Source organism: Macaca thibetana, chromosome 11, assembly GCF_024542745.1.
Source record: "Macaca thibetana thibetana isolate TM-01 chromosome 11, ASM2454274v1, whole genome shotgun sequence".
NCBI classification, from domain to species: Eukaryota; Metazoa; Chordata; class Mammalia; order Primates; family Cercopithecidae; genus Macaca; species Macaca thibetana.
The window spans coordinates 42718242-42743249 of NC_065588.1; the positions used below are offsets into that span (position 1 = coordinate 42718242).

General features: G+C 39.4%; 2 long non-coding RNA genes across 3 annotated transcripts in view; one reads left to right on the plus strand and one right to left on the minus strand.

The window, feature by feature from the left end:
- Nucleotides 1-25008, minus strand: part of LOC126930210 (uncharacterized) — a 92863-nt gene that overhangs the window by 63519 nt on the left and 4336 nt on the right. The window lies entirely within an intron of this gene.
- On the plus strand, nt 1131-17732 carry LOC126930213 (uncharacterized). The gene is made up of 3 exons (XR_007717483.1): nt 1131-1351; nt 2733-2842; nt 17124-17732. It is a non-coding gene; the product is annotated as an uncharacterized LOC126930213 (long non-coding RNA).

A 25008-nucleotide genomic window follows, 5' to 3' on the forward strand; every position in this document is an offset into this window, starting at 1 on the left:
CAAGGAAACTTTGGAGTAATAGAAAAATTTCTGTTTCTCAATTAATATGTACACAACGTCTGTAGGTGCCTTTGGATACTTGTTACCTGGTATGAGTTAAAAGCCTGATTCTGACTCATACAATTAAATGAGAGTAAAGGAAGATGATGTCGTCATCTTTTGTTGGTTTACAACTATGAAGGAAGGAAATATTTTATAAAGTTTTCTATGAACTAGGTTCAAAGTTATTTAATGGCTGAGTGTGAAAGGCTTTCAAAGCATAATTATGCTGCACTGTTAAGTGTTAGTGACCAAAATGTTGATAAATTGCTTCATGTTAAATGACCAGACATTTTAATGATTTAGACATTTTATTCAGGCTACCCTCACAAGATACCTTGCACAGGGAGGCCCCATGTTAAAGTATAGAGAACGGTCTGGCTGCATATGCTGCAGATAATCTTGCTAGAGCCTTATTTCACTAATCTGTTTGGATCTTCATTCAAGGATAACACCATTATGATAGTATTCTTATGGTTCCTTTTTTTTTTGAGGTGGAGTCTTGTTCTGTCACCAGGCTGGAGTGCAGTGGTGTGATCTCGGCTCACTGCAACCTCCACCTCCCGGGTTCAAGCAATTCTCCTGCCTTGGCCTCCTGAGTAGCTGGGACTACAGGCGTGTGCCACTATGCTCAGCTAATTTTTGTATTTTTAGTAGAGACAGGGTTTCACCATGTTGGCCAGGATGGTCTTGATCTTTTGACCTTGTGATCAGCCCGCCTTGGCTTCCCAAAGTGCTGGAATTATAGGCATGAACCACTGTGCCTGGCCTCTTATGGTTTCTTTTAAGTGGAGTAGATTATAAAGTGTGGCATACCCTGTTTTAAAATCAGTGATGTCTAAAGTAATTATAGGGCATTGCAAAACTACAGGAATAGATATCAACTCAAGTGAAAAGAAGCCGTTCAGTTCCGTAGCAAAGCGTTCCTGTCAGCTCTGTCCCCACATCACTGGTGGCGAGTGTTGGCATTGCTGGTATCATTACAGGTAAAAGGTCAGTCACATTCCAACTTCCTTAGTCTTTAGTATTTCCTGTGCAGTCTAAAAATATACTGGGAGAAAGTTGGCTGAGTTCAAAGGGTAGGAGAAATCTATTTCATCCTGAGGAGCAGTGGCTGCACTTTGTTCAGTGTTTACTAGTGGAACATTAAGAGAAGTGAAATTATTTGAACAACTCCAAACTGTTTGATTCAATTAAAAAGCATTTACTGGATTTGGTGCTTATGAAGATGTTCCTGATTCTTTTCTGCCTGCTCTTATGGTCTAAGAGTTGATTTCCATCCTCCCAATCCTTCTTGAATCTAGCAAAAAATGTACAATTCAGAATAAACCTAGTTCTTAGAAAGAGTATCTTTTTAGCTGTTGCAATTTTTAGAAGGTTAATTGTTAAATATGTCATTTGTCTATAAGTGTGGCTAGTAATTTTACCAATTTTATTTCTTTACTATATATTTATTGAATGCCTACTATGTATAGGACTCTCTTGAGCAGTCAAAGTTTTTCAAGGACGTACTCTACTAAGGACAAATTTTCCTAAATTCTCACAGTCCCTATGTTACATATAGGGAAACCGACTGCTCTCTAGTCAGGAAAAAATGAGTTACCCTTGGTGACAGAGGGATCACCTGATCAGAGTTCCACAGATGAGCCAGATGAGTTGTTTCCCAACCTACCCCTCTTCATTAGTCATTTTCATGTCATGTGTGACTATATGACTTAGAATAATGTAAAATAGCCACAACACATAAAATATTATTTTAAATAGATATTCTTAAATAATTTGACAATAATCTTATGCTTTGCCAAGTCTTTAAAAAAATAGAAGTTTAGATTAGATCTTTAAAATAATACACAAAGAAATGAGAGATGTAATTTAAAAAGGCAAGCTTATTTCTAAAGATTTTCAACTTTTTGCTTATTAACAATTAATAATTTATTAAAGTTCTTAAGGAATCTATTTCCAGCTTAAAATCATAGAAAAAACAAGTAGGAGAATTCAGGAGTGTGATTCAGAGTTGCCTAAAGAGTATGCTAAAAGTCAACTTTTTTATTCCTTAGGCTTGATATTCACAACACATTTCCTTAAATGTCAGCATTTTGGTTCAATTTATTTTTTCCATTTACAGTTTATTTTTCTTTTCAATTGCAAAGTAATACATGTCCATTCTCATGATATAAAAATGGATAATATAAAGTATGTAGAATAGAAAACACCATAGTACCAACCCTCCATCTCCCCTATCTTTCTACCAATTCCACCTGGGAACTCTTTATTGTTTGTAGTTTGGGGAGTACATTTCCATTGCTTTTCTCTGCATTTGCAAGTAATTCTATTTCTAAAATGCGACCACATTTTGCGAAGAGAATACTGCATACCCTCCTCCCACTTTCATGAGAAAGACCCTGCAGGTGAAAGAAAGAGTGGAAGGTAAGAGCAAATTAATATTGGATTAAATAAAATCTCCTCAGGTTACTTTTGTTTCTGGGACTAGCTTTAGAGTATTCTCATTGTCTGCATTGTCTGCTATGGGCTGAATTGTGTCTCTCCAAAATTCATATGTTGAACCCCTAACCCACAATGAAACTGAATTTGGAGATAGAGCCTATAAAGTAATGATTAAGGTTAAATGAGGTTGTAAAGGTGGGGCCCAGATATGAGTGTCTGAGCTCTCTCTCACTTTCTCTTACACAAAGGTCATGTGAGCACACATTATAAAGGCAGCTGCCCACAAGCCAGGAGGAGAGGCATCATCAGAAACCGACCATACTGGCTTCCTCATCTCAGACTTTCAGCCTCCAGAATGGTGAGAAATAAATGTCTGTTGGTTAAGCCACCCAGTCTATATTTTGTTATGGCAGCCCAAGCTGACAAATATTGTTTCTCCTTGATGGCTGTGCATTTGGAGGGAGCCTCTGTGAACCCTGACTTTCCTCTAGGAGCAGGTTGGGTAGGAAAGTAACACCCATCAGCTGAGTGTAGTTCATACAGATGTGGACCAGACAGGGCGTGAAAGGCGGAAGGAGAGGACTGGTCTCAAAGGACAAACACCAAGACTGAAAGGCAAACTTAGGAGAAATCGACACTATTAGGAGGAATTGACAAAGTAAATCTTATGACAAATTTCAAAATTAAAAAATTAAAAAACCCTAACAGAAATAAAATGTCTCATTTGGATAATGTTTTAAATCTTCTAAGTGCTTTTCTATCTGTCTTCTCATTCGATCCTCAGATTAATGTTTGAAGTTAGAGTTTATAATTATTATTTATCTCAGCTTGTCAGCTGAAGAAACCAAGAACCTAATAATTTAATTAAATGACTTGTGTAAGTTTTAACAGTTAATTTGCAACAAAGTAAATCTTATAAAAATTTCAAAATTAAAATACTGTAATAATGCAGAAAGTCTATTTTGGGAAGGCTGGCCAAAATTATAATGGAAATATTTTTTGATCTAAAGGGGCCTTTATTAATTTGCAAGGCTCTGCTATAGTTACCCACATGCTAAAAACTCCCACATGTCCATCCCCCTCTGACTTCTGTGAGCGCCAGGCTCATATATCCAGTGCTTATTTGAAGCTCCTCTTGTAATCCTCACAGGCATCATAAAAGGAATGCAGAGTCACCAAGGACTGAAGAACCCTCAGAAAAGGCTGTGGAAGAGTCCCCTTGCTGTTGCATTTCCCCTGATTCTTCTGACCCCAACCCTGGACATGGTCACCATGGCTCATAGACATGAGTCGCTGAGTGTATAGGTGTGGATCTGAGGGATTTGGGGTTGTGTTCCCAGCTTGTTTATAGATTTGACTTCATAATGGTGATTTGTGTTTATTTCAGTGCTTGAGTCGGGAGGTTTGCCTGACATCCTGAAGACCAAGGTCTTCTCTGTGGAGAACTATCTAGCACTTGTGACAGCTCTGGGAGTGTTTTTAAGAACAGGTTGATGTGTATGCTCTGTATTAATTTTTTTATAGATTTGAGGGTGGGTAGTCAGCCATGCTCTGTTCACCTTTGGATCTTTTGCTGAATTCTTAGTTAAGTTTGTAATCTACATTAATGGCAACAGAAGGGTAAACTGACTAGGAGGTTTATTACATACTGTTTTGTGTTGCCGGAGGCAGCACAATCCATTTTCCGGATGGTTTTGGCACGATTCTTCCTGGCACCTCAGAGATGGGCACTGTGATGTTATATACACTCTTGTGCCTGGTTATTAATCTGTGTGTTTTGGATGAACATAAAGTAAAACATGCAGGGAACCGCTAATGCATTGTAAGGTGGTAAATCATATCTCAGCTTCTCATCCATAGTGATTCATTGGGAACATTTTTCCCCAGTGTTTTGGTTCCATAAGCAAATAAATCAAATTTCAGTCTCACAAAGATTTCCACCCATCAGCAAAAACTTACTAATTTTTTGCCTGTTCCAAATTACAAATTAGCTGTATTATTCTTGTTACTATTCAAATAGGACACCATACAATACATTCAGTTTCTCTACTTGATCCAGTTTCTGTGAAAATTTAACAAATATAATCAAATAGACTAAGCGTAAGAACTTTTATGAAATTCCACATGGTATTTATTTGGACTGGTGTGTGATCTTTGGTAGGTCTCTATTTACCTATTTTGAAGGAAGCCATTATTTCTTCCCTTTATTTTTATATATGCAAGGTACAACTTCAGAGTCTCATTTGCCTGTGAATTGAGAGAGTTCAGTGGACTCATGGGAGACTTGAGTTCTGGCTTTCGACTGCTTCGTTGCTTCCATGAATCTCTGATATTCTTACTCCTAGTAAAGACAACCTCTCACTAACAGTCACCAAGCAATCAGCAGCAAAGATTGAGTTTCTCCCTTTCCAAAGCCAGTTAGTCAGTCAACAAACAATTCCTAAGTGCCCGCCAAGCATTGAGCTCACCCTGGAGGCACAGAGGCAGACAATCGTGATTGTGCAGAATCAGTTGGAACAAGGTTATCTGGATGGTGGCAAGGGAGACAGAATGAGAGGAAACAGAGGATTTGCACATAATTGATACTTTCAGTTAGATTAAAAAATACATTTGAAGTTTGGGATTCAGCATCCCAAATCTAGAATATGGGACCAGGAAGGCCTGTGCCTGCTTTATAAAGATCATTGATAGATTGTTACCGTGGGGCCCATGGGAGGATCAGCAGGAGGGGAAGCCACACAAAAATAGAAAAGAGAAAAAAATGGCCCCAAAGTATGTATATAATTGCAGTTTTACACTTAAAAATTTTTTCTATATATGCAAAGAAGGTATATTTTAAAAAGGATTAGTGATTGTTAGAGCCAGAAGTGACTTTAGGAATACTTGGATTTAGAAATTTTCTAACTTTGGCGTACATCAGAATCTCTTGGGGGTTTGTTAAAATAAATACCAATGCACAGATCCTAACCTGATGGCCAAGACCTGCTTTCCTAGGTAACCCTAAAATATACTGAGGTTTGAAAACCACTTATTAGTCCAGTTTTTATTTTACAAAGAATAAAACTGGCATCCAGAGGGTTTAATATACTCACCCACGAACATATCAATTCCCTTCCTAGTTTAATCTCTATTGGCTGTGTGCCCAGACAGGAAAAAAAAAATGCATCCACTTTGGGAGGTGTCCAGAGATAATTTTTTTTTTCTGTCTTTTGATAGCAAAGAAAGGAAATGTACAAGCAAATTGGGAAAAAATTACTACATATGTACTTGTGAGTATAGCTGCTAGACATCAGGGAGCATAGATTCAAGTTGCCCTGGATATACACTCCCCATAGATGTCTTTTATGGCTATAAAATTTTGTGATAGATGAAACTATTAATAGATATTTTCTACTTTCTCATTTTTGCTTACAATTAAGAAAAAGATATTTATTTTTCAAACTATCCACACCAGGGATTATAGGGTGTTAGGCATAGTTAACTGAATTTCATCATCACCCCTAATATAGTTAAGTAGGCCAGGTTTATTGCTTTAGATGAGGAAGCGAAGAGAAGTGTCATACTTACCACATTAAGATATTAATACATTTATTAGAATTATATTGGAAATAGAAAGTTCCTGACACTCTCGTTAGTGCTGGGCCTACAGCCTCAGTTTTTACAAAAGATCTAGAGTTCAAGGTACCAAATTTTATCAAAATAAGTTTGGGTTTAAGTTCACCAACTCGCCTGTAGCCTACTCGTCCTTTCTGGCAATGATTAACACTAGTGTTTAATGCATGTTCTAAAGTGTGTTCTTTAAACTCTCTTACCAAACAGAACTTCCTTTTTATGTAATGAGTCAGCTCTATGGGTATTTGTAGCCAGGGGAATTGCCTCTCCACTGGTGGAGATATGGAGCCCAGCTGCCAGGGTAAACAGCCACTTCCTAATGTAATTGCTCAGAAATGCTGGAGGAGAAAATGTAAGAAAAGAAATTGCTCTGTCTTATAAACAGTCAACTGTGTTTTACAATGTGTACCAGCACTCCAAACCATTCATCAACTTGAGTAATGATGGCTGGATTTCACTGTTAGGTTTACTTGGTAGTCACATTAATCCTTCTCTTCTGCATGATGTGCCAGATTTCTTTGATGACAAACAGTCCACCAAGGGCCTAAATATGGTTTTAGGAGCAAGCTTTTAATCAGACTCAAACTTATCTGAGGCCATTTTGGCTTTCTCTCTTCTTGAGTGAGGCCAGAGGAAATACTTCTCAAGTTTGAGTCAGGACCATTTAGGGACTTCTTTCTTTATTTTAATTTTTCTAATGATATCATTACAAATTATTTTTTAAAATAGCAGTTAATTAAGATGGAAAATAAGCCAGAATCACATAATCATAGCCTGCAAAGCACCTCCTGGGTTCATACATCAGTGACTTGAATTGTTCCGTTCCTCTCTGCAGGAGCAATGGTGCTGTTGCCACTGCATGTGTGCTTTCTGTGCCCACAAGAATGTTAAGCGTTCATCCATAATTCATATTTATTTATTTTTTCTTTTTTGAGACAAAGTCTGGCTCTGTCGCCCAGGCTGGAGTGCGATGGCTTGGTGGAGGTTGGCTCACTGCAACCTCCACCTGCTGGGTTCCAGCAATCTTCCTGCCTCAAACACCTGAGTAGCTGGGACTATAGGCATGGGGCACCACGCTGAGCTAAGTTTTGTGTTTTTAGTAGAGACGGGGCTTCACCATGTTGGCCAGGCTTGTCTTGAACTCCTGACCTCAGGGGACCTGCCTGCCTTGGCCTTTCAAAGTGCTGAGATTACAGAGGGGAGCCACCGTGCCCAGCCCAGAATTAATATTTAGAGAAAAACTTTCGGAGGTGATTTCACCTGATCATTGATCAGCCTTCCCACAGTTTTATAGTGTTAAGTGAGCTTTATCTGTATGTGAGTTGGCGGTATCTTCATTTAGTTTGCTGTATATTGATATTTTTAACTTGTTAGCATCTGTTAAAAAATTCACAATGTGCACATACAATATGTTGAATACAAATATCCTTCTTTCTTTTATTTTCCAGCCATCTTATTCCTTTCCCAATCACTGTTAATGGTTTCTCATATATACTTATGGGAGTATGTTGAATATTTACAATCATATGCATATATAAGGATATGTGCATATATTTTTTAGTACAGGTGATCGCATTCTCTATATACTGTTCTGAACCACACTATTTTCCCCTTAACCATATCTTGGAGATCTTCCCATCTCAATATTTATTAATATTGTCTTAATCTTCCACCATGGGACATTTACGTTATTTTCAATCTTTTGCTACTACAAAGATGCATTTTCATCTGTGGGAATATATTTATGTGATAAATACCCAGAAGTCAATTTCTGGTTCTAACAATATGTGTACTTTAAATTTTAGTGATTATTGTCAAATTGCAAAAGGTTATGACAATTCATATTCCCACCAGCAAAGCAAGAATGTGCCTTTTTCTATAAATACTTGCCAATACAATGTGTTAAATATTTCGATCTGCTTAAATTTACATCTTTTTTATTATGAATAGTATAGTACCTATTCATAATCTAAGTCATTTGTTTTTTCCTTTTCTGTGGAGTATTCCAATCCTTCTCCTTTAATTTTTTTTATTGATTTATAGTAGCTCTTTATTCGGGGAATAAATTAGTTCTTGGTTTGTCATGTAAAGTACAATTTCTTTTGATCTTATCTATGGTATTTTGAGGTATACAGAAACTTTTATTTTTTATGTAGTCAGACGCATTTAATATTTGATATTATAGCTTCTGAATTTTATGGAAAAATTTAGAAAGGCCTTTTCCATTTTTTTGAGGTTATGAAAAAATTCTTCAATTATTTCCCCTCCTAGTACTCTTATGGCTTTATTTTTCCATTTTAAATCTTGGTGTTACAGGAAAGGGATCCCGATCCAGACTCCAAGAGAGGGTTCTTGAATCTCACCCAAAAAATAATTCGGGACGAGTCCACAGTGCAAAGCAAAAGCAAGTGTATTAAGAAAGTAAAGGAATAAAAGAATGGCTACTCCATAGACAGAGCAGCCCTGAGGGTGCTGGTTGTTCTTTTTTTTTTTGTTATTTCTTGATCATATGCTAAACAATGGGTGGGTTATTCATGTCTTCCCTTTTTAGACCATATAGGGTAACTTTCTGACATTGGCATGGCATTTGTGAACTGTCAAGGCACTGGTGGGAGTGTAAGCAGTGAGGATGACCAGAGGTCACTCTTATGGCCGTCTTGGTTTTGATGAGTTTTGGCCAGCTTCTTTATTGCAACCTGTTTTATCAGCAAGATCTTTATGATCTATATCTTGTGCTGACCTCTTAGCTCATCCTATGACTTAGAAAGCCTTAACTTGAATGCAGCCCAGTAGGTTTCAGTCTTATTTTACCCAGCTCCTATTCAAGATGGAGTTGCTCTGGCTCACATGTCTCTGACATTGGTGTATCTGGAATGTTGGGGGTATGTGGAGTGAGGTAGGGATCCAACATTTCCCACCAGATGGTTGTGAGGTCCTTCAGCATGTCTACTGAGCTCTATATTTAGGTCAGCCCTGGGTTAGGCAGGGTGTGACTGGAGAGCAGATGTAACCCTGCCTTGTAGAGATACACTGGATTCTGGAGGGCATATTCCATTGCCAGTGTGTCTGCAATAAAGGCACTGGGGGGCTCTGCAGAAATGTTAGGAGCCTTATGGGAAGAGGAGAATATTGACTCATTGGAACAGAGTCGGGGTGAGTGGCTATGAGCATGGTGGTATAAATGGAGCAGTCAAGCATTTCAGATAAAGAAAAATAAGAACTTGCTTTTACCATTGGGAATGAAATTAATTTCAATATTTTGTATCCTTGTTACCTCACTACACAGTGATAGAGGGCATTTAAAAATTTGATTTAGGACAACTCCAAACAGGTTTTTGAGGGCTTATGTTTATCTAACTTCAAATAAATCAAGTAATACTAACATCATCTTATGCACTATAAATACAAGATTGGGAACTTCCAACAAATGCATAAGGCTCAAATGAGGGTGGTGCCAAAAGGCTACAACTTTGCTTTAGATTTTATACACTTGAGGGTCCAATAAGTCCCATAAAATGGCTATGTTTTTATATTTTTCTTTTAGTCTGTGCTGGATGTTTGTTTCTTTCAGCTTTAAGTGTTCACAGGAGGGATGAAGTAAGATTCTCATTACTGAAGTCCTGATGTGTTAAAGAGGTCAATTAGAGTAAGATATTTTCCAGTCATTTCCAGGACATTTGCTGACTGGTGTCACTAAAAGTTCATGGGCTCCACCTTCAACCGGACCCTCTGTGCTGCCTCATAATCCGGCTTTCCTCGTCTGCCCTCTCCTCTGTTCTCAACTGACTGGAGTACATGTCTATCAACATTTTGTATTTCCATTCCTACAGTGCCCTGTGATGGAGAGAAGTTTTGGCTTTCTGATTTTTGGAAAACTAGGAACAGGCTTCTGAGGGTTTATGCTCATTCAAATGAAAATACAACCTTGTTTATTTTTTTTTTAAATGGGGGCAATTCCACACATTCCCTGCCTTCTCTTCATTCACAGCACAAGCTCTCGTTCTGTGGCTTAGAGAAAAGAGAGGCCATCAGAGGGGAGCTCCGGCAACATCTTGCAATAGAGCCTTGCAGTTTGTCTCTGTGCATTTACCTTTTCTCCCTTTCCCTCTCATTAAACAAGAGAGCATTCCTTCCTTTATCCAAGGCCAATCACCCCACCTCTTACCTGGATTTTGTCACCTCTCATTTTCTCAAGAACCCTGCTCCTTTAACTATCCTCTCTCAGTATATCAACCTTTACATCAATATATAGTCACCCTCAGAATGTTCTGTCTTACAAGTAAATAAATATGCAGAAACCCTGCCTTGACTGTGTCTTCTTCTCTTTGATTCATAGCCAAACTTCCTGAGTTGTCCATATTTACCTCTCCTTTACTCTCACTCTTCAGCATTCTATAAGTTCACTGAAATGATTCTTGCCAACATCATTAACAAATGCTCAGTCTTAATATTCTTGAAGTTTGGGCCGTTTCACAACTGGGACCTCTCCCTCCTTCCTGGTGTGCTCCTCTTCCTTCCCAAGACTCCTCTCTGGCTGCTCCTCTGATGTCTCTGAGACTCTTCCTCCTTTGTCCATCTTCCAACACTGGGCTTCTTCGGGGTTCCCTCCGAGCTTCTCATTTCTCCTGACATTATGTGAGCCAGCCCATGTCCAGTGCTTCAAGAACAACCTATCTGTGGTTAAGATCCTTGAATTTAGAGCCAGCCACATTTGAATTTTACTCTCAATTCCTACTCTTACATGTTTTGTTATCTGGACAAGTCACTTATCCCTTATAGTCTTAGTTTTCTCATCTTTAAAATGGGCACAACAATTCTTACCTCACAAGGCTGTAGTTGGGAGTAGATTTTATTAAATCAAATATATTTTATAAAATCACTTCATTTATGCATTCAACAAACACATTGGAGCCTATATTATATTACAGGTACAGGTACTTTTTTTTTTTTTTTAACTGTGACATACAATAAATAATACAATTTATAATGCCACCTGGGACACATATACACAAGCAAATTTTCATTAAGAAATTCCTGGCCGGGTGCGGTGGCTCACACCTGTAAACCCAGCACTTTGGGAGGCTGAGGTGGATGAATCACCTGAGGTCAGGAGTTTGAGACTAGCCTGGCCAACTTGGCGAAACCCCGTCTCTACCAAAAATACAAAAATTAGCCGGGCATGGTGGTGGGTACCTGTAATCCCAGCTACTCGGGTGACTGAGGCAGGAGAATCACTTGAACCTGGAAGCCGGAGGTTGCAGTGAGCATCATGCCACTGCACTCTCCAGCCTGGGTGACAGAGTGAGACTCTGTCTTTTAAAAAAAGTGCTGAGCAAAGAGGGAAAAGCCCCTTATAAAACCATCAGGTCTCACGCAACTCACTCACTATCATGAGAACAGCAGCATAGGGGTAACTGCCCCCATGATTCAATTACCTCCCACTGAGTCCCTCCATGACACGTGGGGACTAGGGGAACTATAATTCAAGATGGAGTTTGGGTGGAGACGCAGCTGAACCATATCACTGGGCCTGATTAATCACCTTATTGCTGAATATTCCAACTGAGAGCTCTGTGGGCATTTCAAACTCAGCTTATCCTATACTGAACATTCAAAAGTTGTTCCCCTTCTGTGCTTCCTATTTCAGTGAGTGGCACTACCATTTAACCTGATGTTCATTTTTCACCCCATTCTCTCCCTCTTTCTACCTTCCTATCAATTGCAAAGTCCTGTCATTGTCATTGTCGCTGTCCCTTCAAGATATCTGTAGAATATGTCCACTGGTCTACATCCTCGTAGGATATCTCTTTAATTCATAGACTCATAGTGGTTTCTTTGCCTAGTCTATTTTTTTACACTGCAGCCAGAGTTATCATTCTAAAACATCAATACAACCAAGTCACTCTTCGGCTTAAATCTAACCATGTTTCAGATGGTTCTCAGATTAAAGTAAAAACTTTTTAAACAAGAATTTACAAAGCCCTTTTTTACCATACGCAAACCTATTTTCTGCAACTTGAGAGTGCCTTGCTCTCTATTCTTCAGGTATCTGCAAATAGCATTTCTTCTGCATAGGATTTTCTTTACTCCATCGTCCCCAACCTTTTGGATGACATCCTTGATCCATAGCTTAAGTATCACTTCTTCCAAGAAGCCTTCCTGACTCCCTGGGCCACGTTTGATGTCCCATCCGGATGCTCTCAGTACACTCTGAACTCTTCCCATGGGAACACTTATGATGCCACACCATAATTACCTATTTACAAATATGTTGACTTCACAAAGATAGGGATCAGTTTACCATGTTCATTTTTGCGTCACCAGCTTCTAACACAAATCCTTGCATCAAGCAGATGCCCAATTCATATTTGCTGGATGAATTAAAGAGAAATAATTTGGATTCAGGTATTAATGATAATTGATTATTATTAGCTATTGGTTCATATGAATAGTTGGTGTTCATTGATCATGCTTAATGTTTTATTCTATCTCTTTCATCCTTAAAACAATCAACTAAAGACAGGCATTATTATCCTCACATTACAAATTAAAATCTGAAGCCCCTGCAAGTTTAGAATAACTTGCCCAAAGTTATGCAACTCCTAAGCAACAAAATTAAAATAACTTGGGGCCACCTAAGTGAAACACTAATTCTTTTAATTTCTATACCAGGTACGATGAGCTTTCTGGATCTCTTTGATCTTATAGAGCCTTCACAGAAGGTGGGTAACTAGAGAGGGATGTTGCTTAAGTCAGAGTCATCCTGAGCTGAACCATTATCTGTTCACCTATAAGGCCAGCTTCCATTTCCTGGGCCTGAAATGGAGCTCAAGGCTTCGATATTTTCTTCAGTTTGTTTGGTTGTATGTCAAAAAGCTTTTCTAAGAGTAAGCATCCTAGTAGGTGCTGACTGAATGCTCTAGCACTGGGCTCCTGTGATTGATGGTGTCCACAGAGAGAGGGAATCCAGGAGTCTGGAAATTGAGGTGTTGATCATGCTCTGTCAGGAGGCATTTTGCATTCTCTTTGTGATTACTAATACATCTGGGGAGTGGCCTTGTTTCTCATAATATTTCAGGAACTACCACAGTGAATTGTGATCCTGGGATTTACATTATCATTGTAGCTCAGTGGAAATTCTGATAGACTATTGTTTCAGGACCTTTTGGGGAATCATAGTCTAGTGATTTGATGTGACTGCAGGAATTTTGATTATGCCATTTTGGCCTGTGCCAGTCATCTTTATGATGGGTTGAACAGTTAAATAGAATGTCTTCCTCTTGTAAAACTCCAGACATAGGCCAGATTTCATCTCACTTATTCTTCACTGCATCCGTCTTGGGCAAGGGAGTGGCAATTGTTCATTCTTTTACAGTGAGGACAATGGGGGCCAGAGAGGTTAATTGGCTTACCTCATTGGGACATCCAGATTACAGTAGCTCAACATCATGGGCTTATGTTTCTGAGTCAGACTGTTTCATCTTACTGGAGTTGGAATGCACACTTTATATTTAAGGGTCCACAATTCTTCCATATATTTTCATTCATTCATTCATTCATTCATTCATGACTATGGAGAGACTACTTTATGCCAGGTACTGGGGATAGAGTGGGAAATAAGACAGATAAGCTGTTAAGGAACTGATATTCTTATTGAACAGAGGGAACAGACAACAGCCTGTAAACATGTTTAAATTTTTCATTTCAAATAGTAATGTTCTATAGATAAAATAAAAACAGAGTAACAGGATAGGTGGTACCTGGGATAGATGAAAAAACAATCACCAATAAGCTTCCATGAGTTGGTGTCATATGATCTAATAGCAAAAGGATGCTAATAGCGAAAGGTCAAAGGCCAAGGAATAGAAATGCCATATCTTATAGACCATGGTTCAGAGGGATACCTTAGAGGATTTTAAGCAAAGAAGTGAATGAGATTTCATCTTTGTTATGACAAGATCTCTTCCATTGCCATGCAGAGGTGGACTGAAGGAGGCAAAGTATGAAACAGTGAGAATAGAAAGAGATTATTGCAGCGGTTCAATGGGAGATCTTTTTTTTTTGAGTACTTACTATGTGTCAGACATTGTAAGTGCTTTCCACACATTTCTTATTTAGTGCTCACAAAATTCTATAACGTAATTATCTTCATTTTTTTAGATAAAGAAATAGAAGGTTCAGAAGTTTAAATATCTCATACAAGGCCACTTAATCTAAGTGGCAGAACCAGAATTTAATTTCAAAGTCTGTACTGTTAAATGTTCTTTTCTAGCCCTGGCATATCTTAATGGTCTGCTGGGCCATTCCCCATCGATGTCCTTTCAGACACTTTCAACCTATTATATCCAAAATCAAACTCATTGTCTTCCCTAAACCAATTTTTCCCCTTGGTTCCTCAGTTATATTAATGGCATCACTCAGACTCAGTAATCCAGGCTAGAAACTCTAATGTCTTCTTAACTGTCTTTATACTATGCTTTTCTTCATTAATCTGCATCAAATTTGTTGCATCATTTTATCCATTTAAACTCTATTATCTATCCCATTTCTATTCCTACCATCATTGCCTTGGTTTGGGTCAGTTCAACAATTCCAATTCCAACTGACCCAATTGGGGAACTTTATTAGATCAAAGTCATTCCCCATTGGTCCCCATTGCTCTTAGAATGGAGTTCACTCTTTTTAGCATGGCAGTCAATTTACTAATACTGGGTAGTTCATTTGTTGCTCAGAAGTTTGCTTATATTGTAGCTTTGACTTACTTGTTTTTGCCACTGATAACTCTCACCACATGTAACCAGTCATGCAAAGAGGAAGGTTAGGAACATGCAGTCCAGTAATTCCTGATTGAACTGTTCAGATGTCTAGCATGAACTGTGCTAACCAATGGATGAGACACAGTGTTCAAGGGCCAATAGGTGTTTCCATTGCCTCCTGGTAGAGCTTGTTGACCTAACAGCTCTGGGAAGCCACTCAACTGGATACATTTTTGTTGGATTGAATTGCATGGAAGGTATACAAAGAAAGACCTGAGTTTTAATGACACACCGGAAGGAAAAGGCACCCAAATCTTATGGATAGGAGTCCTTTGATTTAAAAAAATAAATGGAAATTTCTGGACAGCAGGAAATGCCGATTCTGGGTGAGATTTATCCTAATTCTATATTCAGTTTTGTTTATAGGCAACAGGTCCCTGTGGGTTTAAGTACTGAATAGAGGGCTAAGAAACAGGGGAACTGTATGGTTATTTTCTGAGTTGAATTTGTAGACCTATAATTTAGGGATTTAATTCTGGTTGTTAGAAACCAGCCAGCATTCTCTGTTTTTAAGCACTAGTAGTCACCAGGCAAATATAAGGTGAAGTCTTTTCTGGTCTAGCCCCAGTAAAGATTCCTCAAATGTATGGTGGTTTTTTTTCAGAGATGTTCTCTGGCCTACTAGATAATGAGAAAGAAAATTTAATAACAAGCTATTTTGTTCTACCATTTCTCATTAAAGAAATAAAACTTTTTAGGCTGTGATGGCAAAGAAGATAAATTGTTTTCTGCTAGTTTTAAGAATTGTGCTAGCAGTTGTTCTCTTTTTTTTTTTTTTTTTTTTTTTTGAGACGGAGTCTCGCTCTGTCCAGGCTGGAGTGCAGTGGCCGGATCTCAGCTCACTGCAAGCTCCGCCTCCCGGGTTCATGCCATTCTCCTGCCTCAGCCTCCTGAGTAGCTGGGGCTATAGGCGCCTGCCACCTCGCCCAGCTAGTTTTTTTGTATTTTTTAGTAGAGGCGGGGTTTCACCGTGTTAGCCAGGATAGTCTCGATCTCCTGACCCAGTGATCCGCCCGTCTCGGCCTCCCAAAGTGCTGGGATTACAGGCTTGAGCCACCGCGCCCGGCAGTTGTTCTCTTTTTAATGTCACAGAATAAATAATAGTTTTTAAATAATAGTTTTTAAAGATAAGGTAGAAAAGTTCCATATTTTCTACATTCAATTTTAAGGTGGAGTATAATTTTTTAATGTCTGTAGTATAAGTGAATTATAATTTTAAGCATAGTATACATGTTTAGTTGACAATCTTGTATTGTACAAACAATACTGTAACAACAGAAATCAATCAAGAAAAAAAGAAAAGAAAAAGAAGTCTCTTATCTTACCATTCTAAAATCAGCTGTTTTAATGTTTCCTTCCAGTTACTGTCAATATGTATCTAATTTTCATATAGTTACAATCTTAGCATAGACATATCTTTATAATCATTTTTTGCATCTAATGTTACATAAGCCTTTTTTTTTTCCACACCAACTTCACATTTTTAAACCCCAATGTGCTTTTGTAATAAAATTACTAGACAATAATGGATTTCTTCAAAAAGGGTCACTAAGTTCTGGAAACGAAAGGTTTTCCTTGCTGTTCTCAACATTACCATATTGTGGTTAATCACACTTTACTGTTTTAGCTAAAGACAACAGTCTGCCAGGGGTCAAACAGAGCTCCTAAGATAAACAGTCCTAGGACCCAAAGGGCCATATCATCATCTGTGAATGCTGAGACCTCAATTCTCCTTACCTGTTCTAAAAAGAGTACAAAGCTCATTCGTTTTTACCCTTATGGCATTGAAGCTACTGCCTAATTTAATGGCAAGTAAAGTAAATGCATCTCGGGCCTTTGGTTTTCTACATTTACTAGGTACTCAATAAAAGAAAGACCATTGATAATGTTAGCATCGATTCTAGTGACAATGCAGAACCTACTGTGCATTCAGTCTTCCCAAAGCTCCTAAGCTATTCCACCAAAGGAAAGACCGTTTTGTCATTAGATACAAAGGGAGAGTTTTTTCTTTTTTTCTTTTTTAAGAGACAGGGTCATGCTCTGTCACCCAGGGTGGAGTGCAGTGGCGTGATCATGGCTCACTGCAGCCTTGAACTCCTGGGCTCCAGGGATGCTCCCACCTCAGCCTCCTGAATAGCTAGGACTACAAGTGCGTGCTAGTAGTCTTAGCTATTAGTACATGCCTGGCTAATTTTTAATTTTGTTTTGTAGAGATGGGGGTGTGAAAGGAAATTAAATCTTGGGACCCTAAACTCATTAAGCCAAAGAGAACAGCCAAGCTGAGAACCGGATGATGCATACCTGCTTCTGCCTTTTTGCTTCCTAAATAAGATGGCTACAAGATGAAAATCTACACACCTCTGCCATATTTTACCCACAAGGAAATTCCTAGTGAGCTTCAAGATCTTTTAAGGTGTTTCTGTTAAAATGTCACAATTTCACCATGGCAATGTAAATTTATAGCTTATCCTTATAGGTGCGATCATCCGCCTGCCCACCACACACAAAGGCATATCTGATTGTTCTCCTGCCCCATTTTGTCTATGTTATCTTACGTAAAATGCAGATTCCCTGCATTTTTCCTCTGTCCCATTTGTCTATATCACCTTACATTAAAAAATGCAGATTCACTGAGCCGGAGAAAGTCATGAACGACTATTTTTCCCTACCCGCCCCGCTTACATGAAAATTGTGTACTTCTCAATATCCCACCTTTTCCCCTTTAAATTTGGAGACCTCAAAATCATCTTCAGAGAAAGGCATAAACCTGTTTCCTGGACACACATACTTAACTGTGGCAAATAAACCTCCTAAAATGATTGAGACTTGTCTCGTCATTTTTCTTGATTGATATTGGTCTCACTATGCTGCTCAAGCTGGTCTCAAACTCCTGGGCTCCTCAGAAATAATACCACACATCTACAACCGTCTGATCTTTGACAAACCTGACAAAAACAAAAAGTGGGGAAAGGATTCCCTATTTAATAAATGGTGCTGGGAAAACTGGCTAGCCATAAGTAGAAAGCTAAAACTGGATCCCTTCCTTACACCTTATACAAAAGTTAATTCAAGATGGATTAGAGACTAAAATGTTAGACCTAAAACCATAAAAACCATACAAGAAAACCTATGCAATACCATTCAGGACATAGGCATGGGCAAGGACTTCATATCTAAAACACCAAAAGCAATGGCAACAAAAGCCAAAATAGACACATGGAATCTAATTAAACTAAAGAGCTTCTGCACAGCAAAAGAAACTACCATCAGAGTGAACAGGCAACCTACAGAATGGGAGAAAATTTTTGCAATCTACTCATCTGACAAAGGGCTAATATCCAGAACGTACAAACAACTCAAACAAATTTACAAGATAAAAACAAACAACCCCATCAAAAAGTGGGCAAAGGGTATGAACAGACACTTCTCAAAAGAAAACATTTATGCAGCCAACAGACACGTAAAAAAATGCTCATCATCACTGGCCATCAGAGAAATGCAAATCAAAACCACAATGAGATACCATCTCACACCAGTTAGAATGGCGATCATTAAAAAGTCAGGAAACAACAGGTGCTGGAGAGGATGTGGAGAAATAGGAACACTTTTACACTGTTGGTGGGACTGGAAACTAGTTCAACCATTGTGGAAGACAGTGTGATGATTCCTCAAGGATCGAGAACTAGAAATACCATTTGACCCAGCCATCCCATTACTGGGTATATACCCAAAGGATTATAAGTCATGCTGCTATAAAGGCACATGCACATGCATGTTTATTGCAGTACTATTCACAATAGCAAAGACTTGGAACCAACCCAAATGTCCACCAGTGACAGACTGGATTAAGAAAATGTGGCACATATACACCACGGAATACTATGCAGCCATGAAAAAGGATGAATTAATGTCCTTTGTAGGGACATGGAAGCAGCTGGAAACCATCATTCTCAGCAAGCTATCATAAGAACAGAAAACCAAACACCACATGTTCTCTCTCATAGGTGGGAATTGAACAATGACAACACTTGGTCACAGGAAGGGGAACATCACACACCGGGGCCTATTGTGTGGTGGGGGTAGGGGGGAGGGAAAGCATCAGGAGATATACCTAATGTAAATGACGAGTTAATGGGTGCAGCACACCAACTTGGCACATGTATTCATATGTAACAAACCTGCACGTTGTGCACATGTACCCTAGAACATAAAGTATAATTAAAACAAAACAAAACAAAACAAACAAAACAAAACAATTCCTGGGCTCAAGTGATCCTCCCACTTCAGCCTTTCAAAGTGCTGTGATTACAGGTGTGAGCCACTGCTCACAGGCAGGATATGTTAATCAAAGGGTTTACATGCTATAAAGGCAATGTATAAAGAGTTATAGAGACCTTTCATTTGCTTTTCCTAAAATTTGTTGAGAACTGTGTAGGAATTTCCCAAAACATTCCCTAAAATAAAGTGTGAGCGGACTCGGTGGTCTTCTTTGGAAAAGACCTGAGGGGAGAGAGGGTCACGTAGTGAGAAGCAGGGATGCAGACTATGGGGTCTGACCCATGAATTTCAAATGTCACAGTTAATAGTCAGAAGACCATGGAAGGTCACATCCAGGCACAGGGACCTGGTGAGGCATGTGTGTATGTATCTACAACACAGAAAATTAAGATGGACCAAAGAGAGCAAGTGACAGGGCTCTCTCACTATTTCTCACTTGGCATGTGAGATGACCTTCAGGAGCTTCTGTTCTGTATGTTCCATTTACTAGACCAAAGTGTTCTAGGGTTTAATGTGCTAATATTCATAAGCCTTGTTAATTACAACATTATCATCCCTGCTGTCATCATCTTCATCAGCCTCAACCAGGGAAGATCAAATGTCCTTGGCCAATGAGACCTGCATAAATATGAATTTTACCTCAGGCTCACCTAGTTTTTAAATTTTTTTTTTAAATTTTTATTATACTTTAGGTTCTAAGGTACATGTGCACAATGTGCAGGTTTGTTAATATGTATACATGTGCCATGTTGGTGTGCTGCACCCATTAACTTGTCATTTACATTAGGTATATCTCCTAATGCTATCCCTCCCCCCTCCCCCACCACACAACAGGCCCTGGTGTGTGATGTTCCCCTTCCTATGTCCTAGTTTTCTCAATGTTCAACTCCCACCTATGAGTGAGAACATGCGGTGAGGCTCACCTAGTTTTCAAAAAATAAGTATTGCTAATAATGATTTACTGGCATTCATAGATGAGATGACAAACTGCTAATGCAAAGATGCAATGGCCAAATGACCAAATACTGGGCTGTTGCTTACAGGACAAGCTGGATATACTGATTCCCGCTCTAACCACAGCTGGGCTACCGTGGTTTGCTCATTCATTCATTCGTTTGTTGAGGAAGTACTGGTAGGGTGTCTACTCTGTGTCAGGTATTGTGTTAGAGGCTGGGCTCTCTGCATGAGCAAAGTAGACAAATCCTGCTCTCGATGAGCCTTCTGGTGGAGAAGACAGGTGTATTCTAAAAATCTTATACATAAGTGCAGAATTAAATCTGTGTTGGGTACAACAAAGGAGACTGTGGGTGCAGATGAAGGGATGGTGACCTGGGCACAGGCTTCTCTAAGAAGTGATGATTGACCCATGGCTGGAAAAAAGATTAACAAAAAATTGCAGACATTCACAAACTGGGCATTATGTACCAGTCTCAGATTTTAGTGCTTTCTCTGAATAATCTCTGTGAAGTACGGACTCATGTTAACATATAGGTGAGAAACTTAGGCTTAGATACAGTATATAACTTGTTTAGGATCAGCCAGTGGGTGAGTGGAGGAGTGGGTTTTGGAACAGCTTGATTCCAAAGCCTGGAGTCCTAATCAGCATGATATACTACTGTTGCCTATTCTCCCTGAAATAGAAGTTAACCAGGTGGAAAGGATGGTAGGAAGGAAGTACCAGGCAGGTGGAAGAGCATGTGCAGAGCCCAGTGGTGGAAGAGAACTGGAATTATGTGAGGAAGCACAGGGAACACAGAGTAACCAGGGCATGTGGGTGGGGGAGAATGTGGGCTGAGGCAGGGAGGTGGGCAGAGCCAGGCCACATAGGGCCTGAACAGTCACGTCAGACTGTGGCCCTTCCCAAGAGGAAGTCACTGCAGGGATCTAAGCAGGAGTGAACATGATCAGAGTTGGTTTTGAAAAGGTCACTCTAGCTGCAGTGCAGACCTTAAAAGGGGTCAAAAGCAGATTTGAGGAGATAAGTTAAAAGCCTTTTGGTTGAGGGTGGAGTTGAGAACAATAGAGGTGTAGAAGCAAGTCCTAACTTTTGGACGTTGGCAGTTTTGATGGATAATGATATCATTTATCGGGCAGGGAACAGTACAGGATGACACTGTTTGGAAGAAAAGTTCATGAATTTGATTTGGGCAGGTCCAAGTTGAGGTGCCTTGAAGATATCCAGGTGTTTTCTAATAGGCAGTTTTATATATAGCTGAGGAGCTCATGAGGAGGGTTAGGGCAGCCAATAGACAGACATTTGTGAGTCATTCCAGGAGAAGTTGTAATTGTGCCCATAGGCGTGGGCGACAAGGTCTAGGGAGAGAATCTTTGTATTTTCACTGCCCCTTCCTATGCTTTCTTCCTACTAATTTGCTTCTGAGGAGTATGTGTCGTTTTTCTTTGTCAGATTAGCCCCTCTGACTGCCAGCCTGATTCCCTTGACCTTTCCCTAACAACCCTTCCCTCATCAGTTCCATCTTCATTCTATAATCCTCTGTCAAACTTCCTGAAGTCCACTTCCTTGCTGTATACTCACTCATTTTTCACTATCTTGAGTGCTGACTTTTCTATTCTCAGCCCTATTGACGTGTCTTTTTCAAAGGCAACTTTTGACCTATGCACTGGATCCAAGTGCTCATCTCAGGCTATGCTTCTCTGGCTTCTCCTTAGCATTTGATTGTTGCTTCTCTTGTTTAAGCATCCCCCTCTCTGCTTCCCTGGCATTCTCTTCTCAGTTCTCCTTTCTCTTTACATGCTTCTCTTTCTACTTCTCTATACGTGTACGTGTCCCCTGGAATATTTTCTTCTTCCTGCATCTAGACCTACACTTGCTACCTCAGCTATCTTGTTCAATCCTGTGGCCTTAACCATCACTCCCATGAGGACAGTGCCCACAGGTATCTTTCTTGCCAGGACCGAGTACCTCAGACCCGAATGTCCAGCTGATGGCTAGACACCAATAGCATCTCAAACTCAGCATGGCCCATATCAAATGTTTTCCTTTCCTCTGAAACAAGTCAATGTTCTACACTGTTAATTTTAGTTGAGTTCCTCTTTTTTTCATTAATTCCCTTGAGTGCTACCATACTTACTCTCACTTCTTACCATATTTCCTCTTACCTCCTGCTTGGGTACTTTGCAGTTGTCTCTAAATTAGTCTTTTTCCTTATTCCATCTTGCTCTGAATGAATTCTCTCTCTCTCTCTCCATATATGTATGTATGTATGTATGTATGTATATGTGTGTGTGTGTGTGTGTATGTGTGTGTGTGTGTGTGTATATATATATATATTATTTTTTTTTTTTTTGAGATGGAGTCTCACTCTATCACCCAGGCTGGAGTGCAGTGGCATGATCTCGGCTCACTGCAACCTCTGCCTCCTGGGTTCAAGCAATTCTTCTACCTCAGCCTCCTGAGTAGCTGGGACTACAGGCATGCACCACTGTGTCTGGCTAATTTTTGTATTTTTAGTAGAGACGGGGTTTCACCATATTGGCCAGACTGGTCTTGAACTCCTGACCTCGTGATCCACCTGCCTTGGCCTCCCAAAGTGCTGGGATTACAGGCGTGAGCCACCACGCCCTGCCTAATTCTATATTTTTACTGTAAATAAACTGTATACTCAACCCAGATGATATTGCTCCTTAGCCTAACATCTTTAATGATCCTCTATTGTCACTGAATTAAATACTAACCCTTAGCCTGTTTTTAAGGACCCTCTTAGCATGATGCTGGCATAGCCTCCCACCTTTATCTCCTAATACCATCTGACATATATGAGCCACATATGGCAGCCTTTCCTACAGACAGTGTTACATTCGAAGGCAGACATCTGTGCCTCAAAATCCTTGTATCACCTATACTTCACACTTAGACCATAGTAGTTACTCACTAAAGTTTTGTTGTGTGCATGGAAAATTATATACTAGTTCCTATGACTGTCTGATAATTCCTAGTCCTTGTGTTACCTTGGGGTGCTTCTGACACTGAGGAACCTCATCTTTTTGTATGCAAAAGTGGATGATGTAGACAAAAGTGTCATTTAAAATTGTGAATTTATATCTGTATCTATAGCTGTATTACCAGTTTATTAAACATCTACTCAACCTTCCAGGCTCTATTCAATGCCGCTTCCTTCATGAAACCAATTCTTATCTCTTTGACTTAAGAGCCATTCCATTTTGGAAACTTCAAAGTGCCTCTCTTTCTTACCTTAAAAAAATTATTTTAAGTAATATAGAGCAAGAAAATTTCACGTGGTCCCTAACCTTACATCTATGTTGTATTTGATCATGAGGTTTACTTCTGTTAGACCTCTGATTCTAAACAGTAATTTGAACACTTGCCATCCCCTCTGGTTCCCCACAATCTCCTTCTGATCCCTAGTTTCCCACAGTATTTCCCAGCAATCGCCCACTTCATTGAGCGTTTTGTGAACTGGGGTTGTGTCTTGCTCAGATTTAGGTCCCTGAAGCACTTAACATGATGGCTTATCCATAGAAGTTTCTCAATATTTGTGGATCTGAATTAAGTGAAATGATATATTGACGGCCAATATCTTCCATTCTAAGTGAAAAATGAGTCAAAGATTCAGACCTATGTTTATTTTGTTTTCAATAGCCAGAGAAAAGTGACAATGATTTTCTCGTGGAATTGGCAAAAGGAGCAATGTAACCATGTGTACCACAATGAGTAGCTGTCTCTGCTATTCAGTTTGGAGAATAAATGAAATGAAGCCATTATGAGGGCGGAAACATAAATATTATGCAAACACAGGCATGTTTTGGTGTAGCTAATCTCTGTGTAATCCTTTCCTTCCAAGCCCACCAGCTCTGCTGGATTCCAGTTACCAACCAAGCCCTGGGCAGGCCCTTCAAATGCATCATGGTCTTGTTTCTATCCCCAGGCCGGTAAGTCAGTTACATAAAATTACATGTTGTTTTCAGGAACATGTATTTGTGATTTGAAGTTGGTCACTCCTTAATTGGCTAACAGGTATAATTCTAGAATTTTCCTAATTATTCCCATGAATGTAAAATGTTTTTAACCTTGTAGGATTTTTTTTTTCTTTCTCTAGGACGTGATTTACTCCTGGCTGCTCTTTTTAAAAAAATAAACTGGATGACGACCAAAATCATAGGATGAATAAATAGCCCTGATGAAAGTGTTCTGGAAAACTCTCCCACAGCAGCCACTGGATTATGGGAAAAGCATTTATAGGGAGAAAGCACAGAGCATGGTAAGCAGGTTCAGATCTGGCCATCAATAAGTCTATTGTTCTTATCTGGAAACATTTTTGTTCACGGAAGTCCTTCAAAAAGGCTGCACCCTTTCAGTTCTGTAGAGGTTCCCAGACAGTGACTTGGGGTGGAAAGTAGGAGGAGGACTTTTTGTTTCTGATAGGGAGCTGAGCCAGGCCTTACTAGGGACTGATCTTGCTCACAGTGATGCGGCAGGCACATGGTCGACGTGCATATGAGCTGGAGTGCAGAGGTCACTCCTCAGCTGGGTCAGGTGTCATCTGAGTTAGGAGATCCAAATGTGAGGACCAGCAGCTCCAAGTGGGAAGCAAGTTATTTTATTTCGACCCCAGGATATTTATTTGTAATATGGGTACAATAATTCCTGGATCTAGCCTCTTTCACAAAGTTGTTACATTGATCAAATCAGAAGTGAGAGAAATTTAAAAAAGGTAACATTGCTATTACAGCATTGTAAGATGCTGAGAATGTTATAGAAATATAGCTCGTTCTTATACTTTCATTTCATTTTGAAAGAGGCAATACCCTTTTATCTTTATTAAGTGCCCTCAGAGAT